This window comes from Halyomorpha halys, unplaced genomic scaffold, assembly GCF_000696795.3.
Source record: "Halyomorpha halys isolate HHAL.00 unplaced genomic scaffold, Hhal_1.1 Scaffold1055.1, whole genome shotgun sequence".
NCBI classification, from domain to species: Eukaryota; Metazoa; Arthropoda; class Insecta; order Hemiptera; family Pentatomidae; genus Halyomorpha; species Halyomorpha halys.
In genome coordinates, this window is record NW_027113385.1 from 177,954 (window position 1) to 183,227 (window position 5,274).

Here is a 5,274-nt window from a genome sequence, read left to right on the forward strand (position 1 = left end):
AGATCAGTATTTTGTAATGAATTAGAAGTTTAGACCGTTTTTCTAGTAAGTAATAGTCGGAATCGATGTTTTCAGACTTGTGAGGATTCCAAGTTAGTCGTTTGTCAAGATGTAGTCGAAGGTAGCGGATCTGTTCTACTGGGGTAAGAGCAACATTATTAAAGTATACTACAGTATAGGGCAATCGGCAGGTTTACGAGGAAGTGTAAAGGTGATCTAATGGGATTTGTTGGGATTTATTTTTATCCTCCAATTTCGGCGCCATTCTTTGAGGGCTGTGATATGGGACTGGAGGATTTGGGGTGCAATCAACGGGTTATTATTAACTGCGAGCACATATGTGTCATAGGTACATGTGGTGCGGATAGTGTTAGGGTTGGTTAGGATGTCAGCTTTACAGACTGTGTTGAGAATGGAAAGGCACAGTCTTAAATACAGATTTACACTCACATTAATAATTTAAAAACTTTTTGCAGTTTCCCAGGTCAACAATTTCAGTCAAAACTATCTTATTTTATCACTATTCACATTAATATTAAAACTTTCATTACAATAAATTAAACAATAATGACCAGTAAAAATGCGAAGTTATTTTTATAATGAAATGTAGTCGTTTAAGAAATCTAGGCTAGCGCGTCCCAAGCCTTTTTTGTCACAGAACTTTTTGGGCTAAAAAAATTTCGCGGCACCCTTGTAGGGCTATAAATATTTCGCGGCACCCTTCTTGAGAAAAAAGTAAATAAAATGTTGGCATAATCATCCTTAGGGCGATTGAATACGTAGGAAAATAACAGTGTAAAGTAAATATCGGAATGCATTGTATATTTCCTATAATCATTTTAAATTTTTTTCTTTTCTTTCTGTAATATTTTGAAGAACTAGCATTTTCTTGCTCCACCCCTTGCATACGCTTGCGGCATCCAATTTGAGAACTACTGATCTAGGCATTCAATTCTACACTAATTCAATTCAATTCTAAAGCTGTTGCTTGCTTTCTTTTCAGAAATCAGATGAAAAGTGAAGTGCTTCACGTTAAGATGGTACTTGGTCCTGGACACAGAAGAGCCAAGTCCAGCGGGCTTCCTAGGCACAGAGCAGGCTCTGCCAGCAACAGTTACTCTACAGCCAGTATTGAGCGCTGTGCTCGGCGTCCCCCCTCCAGAGTTCAGTCCGAGGAAGAACGTCGCCAGGGCAGCATCGTCTCCGTCAACGCGCTTGTCCGTGAGTATACCAAGTCCAGTAGTTAGTAACTGAAGGGATACCACAAGAGGTGGAATGTGACGGTCGAAATTGGCTTTTAAGCCACTATATATAAATGTCAGAAAAAATAAATTAAAAAAGTAATAATTAAATAAAATAATAAATCCATCCACAAAAAATAATTAGGTGAAAAAAGTTCTAAAATCCCAAAACAGAAATACAAAACAAAAAACGACTTGTGTTATTTTATTGTATTTTGTAGCGACGTTAAAAAAAAAAAAGAATAAAACTAATACCCCTAACACATTGTTAAAATAATCCGTTGTTCTCTGTTATATAAAAGATTTCTAAACTAATAATTAACACCAATCATAATATTTTTTATAACAGAATTAATCTATAAATAATTGAATTAGTATTTTTAAAAATATAAGACTACCAAAAATTTATGTATTTTACCACAAATGACACAAAGAATCCTTACAGAATTCAAAAAAAGGAACAATAGAAAAAGATAATAATATTTTTGTGATAAAAATTATTCACAAAAACATGGTAATAATACTTTTTATATAATTAGTACATTATTAATTAATAGTACTATATTTCATATTATTGTAAAATTATTTAAATTGTGAAACTGACCCCTAAAATTTAATTATCATTAAAAGTTCTGAAGAGAAAGCTATGAATGTCCTTATTTTGTATAAATATTAAAGAGATGAGTGTTAGTAAGAAAACACACAGTTACTAAAACAAATAAATGAACATAAAAAAGTAGTTTAAATCATTCGTATTTATTGTACACTAGAATATACTTTAACTGGCACTATCTTCATCACAGAAAAATAATGTTGTATCTCCGAACATTCTTTATAACTGAAATAACTAAAGTGTAGATGCTAAGCAAATTAAAAAAAAAATTTAACAATATTATTATAAATATATTTTTTAAATAATTAGAATAACAATATGTTTAATGAATAATTGCAACTATACATTTTTTTAACAATTGAATATTTCAAGTTATTGAATCGTTTCGTAGTACTCAAGGGTACCACGGTTGCTAATGTTAGAACCACTGAAGAATACGATGAAATCTGTTTCTTGTAATATCATCCTACCAGGAAATATTTGTATTAAAAATATCGTTACAGTTAAGGAATATAAAAATTTAAACTATCCGCTTTAATTGTTTTATTTAAATTTTAAATATTGACAAATATATAAAGATGAATAAATTATATGTTAAACTGAATCATAATGAACCCACAATACTTCATGGCTCCTGATAATGGGAATTTAAATTCCATTAATTTGTCTACTTGAAAATTTCTGGTTGTTTCTATGAAATACTAATACAAACTTAATTAATACAACCTATTTTGTACTCAATAAACCTTTTAAACTTTTTTCAGCCTAATATCATATATTAATATTATAAAATAATTTTTTTTTCAGGTTTAAATATTTTCTAAGATTATTTTTATTCTGATGTCATTTCACATGATACAGACCTAAGATTTTTTAATTAATTAATATAATAATAGCAACAATAAATAATATCAAGGAAATAAATAATAAATAAGGTGAGTAATTTAAGGGGAAATAAAAGTCTAGAGAGAGCAATAAACGTTTTTTGAAAATAAAAAAAATCATAAATTTTGAAATAAAAAAAAAAGAAATTATTTTCTATTAAATGTCAAAAATAAATATTTTTTGTTTTAAATAAGAAATAATATACCAAAAGATTTTTAACTTACTTAATACGTGGGAAGTTCCCTCATTTCTTACAAAATGATTGGTTGGCGTTAAAGAAAACTGTATTACTAAAGAATTCCTAACTATTTCATGTTAATAACAATAAAGAAATTGAAAACTAGTTGAATAAATTTTGTTACAGTTAGTATTCGAAACAGAAAGAAATTTCAAGCAAATGGTGATAAGTTTTAAATGTATTTTGAATTTCCAATTTTATTTACAACTTGTAATTTACATCAATTTTAGCTAATTTATATTTCGAAATTTAAACTGCACTCTCAAAATTAAAGTCATCAGAGCAAAAATTACAAATGGCATTAAATTCTAATCCATTTCAAAGAATTATTTTCCAATTTGAATAATTAGAATATCATCTTTCATTAATTTCCTTTCTTTAAAAATAAAACTTTTTTCCATATCCTTTTTATATATCATAACTTTTTTTTATACAAATGATTTTTTTAACTTCCCTATCTTATACCATCTTACTCCAAGTCCTTATTGACCTCTCATATAGGTTCCTAAAAACCTGAAATATATTAGAATACATAAATATATGTTTTTCTTTAATTGCCTTAGGCATGTATTGAGATAAATCATTCGTTCAAACTTTTTTTAATGTCTTCTATTACTTGGTAGATTTCGCATAATTATTACTGATAATTATGTATTCTGAGAAATATAATTATCTCAAAGTGTAAAACAGTTTTCCAGGATCTTAATTTTAAGCCTTCGCAAGGTTTCGAGGAATTCATTTCATCTCAGGCTAAAATTAATTTATCTATAAATTAATACTTAATGTATAATTTTAATTAGTTATACTTAATTAAATTAAGTATAAAAAAATTTACCTTTTTAGACTTTTTAATGTAAAATATTATTTGCTTTACATATCTAATCAAGAAAATATTTATTATTTTTTATATTTGATTTTATCGTGTTAATTACACATATTTGGGCTACTATAATATTAATTTAAAGTTGATTTTTAGAACGTAAGTTTTTATTATATCTTTATGATGTGAAGGCTTTGTTATGTTTAATATTGATTGATACAGTTGTATCACTTCAGGGATGAAAAGCATAAAAACAAATATAAATTAATAGGTGATTTTCCATATTTAATAAAACATTCTAATATTAAACATAGTTATTCAATAACATAACTAAATATGGAAGTCAGAATTACTGGGAGAACCAAATGGCTTTCTGTACCTAGTGGTCCTTGGTGTATTCAGCCAATTAGTACAGAGGAGTTTGAGGAGGACCAATATGGCTGACCTAGACACGAAATAGAATCTAACTATTTCAATAAGTTCAACAATAATATTAATGAAGTTATGTTTCGACATATTTTAATTAGAATTCCATTTTTCAAACGTTCAAATGATTTCATCGTATAAGATATAAAGATGATAAAACCAATGGGCAGATGTATAATGATTTATTTCATGCAGTTATTTAATTTTGAACTGACAATGAATGGTGTCAAACTTTTATTTAATTAAATGATTTAATTATATGGCGTTTAAGGACGTTATTCCTACCTTAGGCGGCTAGTAAACGAGTTGAATAAAAACTTTTCAATTTTTATCAAAGGATTAAAAAACAGGTGTAATTTAATTTTTTCTAGCAAATCTACATAATTCATAGAGATCTTCTATACGAAATGTTTCTTTTTCACTATAATTACGACATTATGTTATTTAAACAAAAACAAAAAAGTATTCATTCCATAAATAAACTTCGAAATTTCGTATTAAGTTATATTTATAACATTCCAATAAATATTTGTGGTTTTCATACGAATTTCAGTAATAACGTCACCAAACTTAAAATCCGAAAAACAAATAACGAAAATATTGTGATATAACATCACATAGTTGATAGTTTTGATTTATCAACCGTTTGGAGCTGGTTGCCTCAGCAAACGGGTTTCTATTTTTCTTCAGAGAGAAAATCGTTAAAAACCAAATGAAAACAATCACAGATTTTGTTTTTGTTTCTTCATAACGTTCAAAAGTTGTTTGACATTGAATATACCTATGACACAACTGGGAAAGAAACAGAGGGATGCCGAAGTCCTGACTTACCATCCATAGTTCAAATAAAAACTTTAAAGGTGATAGAGCGCGGTTCGGGGTACCCTGAGCAGAATACTGCAAAATTAGTAGAATATTGTAACTTAGTTTAAATTTCTTAAAGATGATGTATTTTATTTATCTTATAATTATATTTTTCTCATTATTATTATCAATTTAAATGTTTACATATCTTATTTTATGTTTTTTTTTAAATTTAATTTCTAAATAC

At 27.4% G+C, this 5,274-nt stretch overlaps 1 protein-coding gene across 1 annotated transcript in view; it reads left to right on the forward strand.

Moving 5' to 3' along the window:
• Positions 1 to 1,128: 1,128 nt before the first annotated feature.
• LOC136796632 (vasorin-like) overlaps positions 1,129 to 5,274 on the forward strand; it is a gene marked incomplete at its 3' end in the record, with an annotated part of 267,771 nt that continues 263,625 nt past the window's right edge. The window contains exon 1 of the mRNA XM_067050923.1: positions 1,129 to 1,221. The remainder of the gene's footprint in view (positions 1,222 to 5,274) is intronic.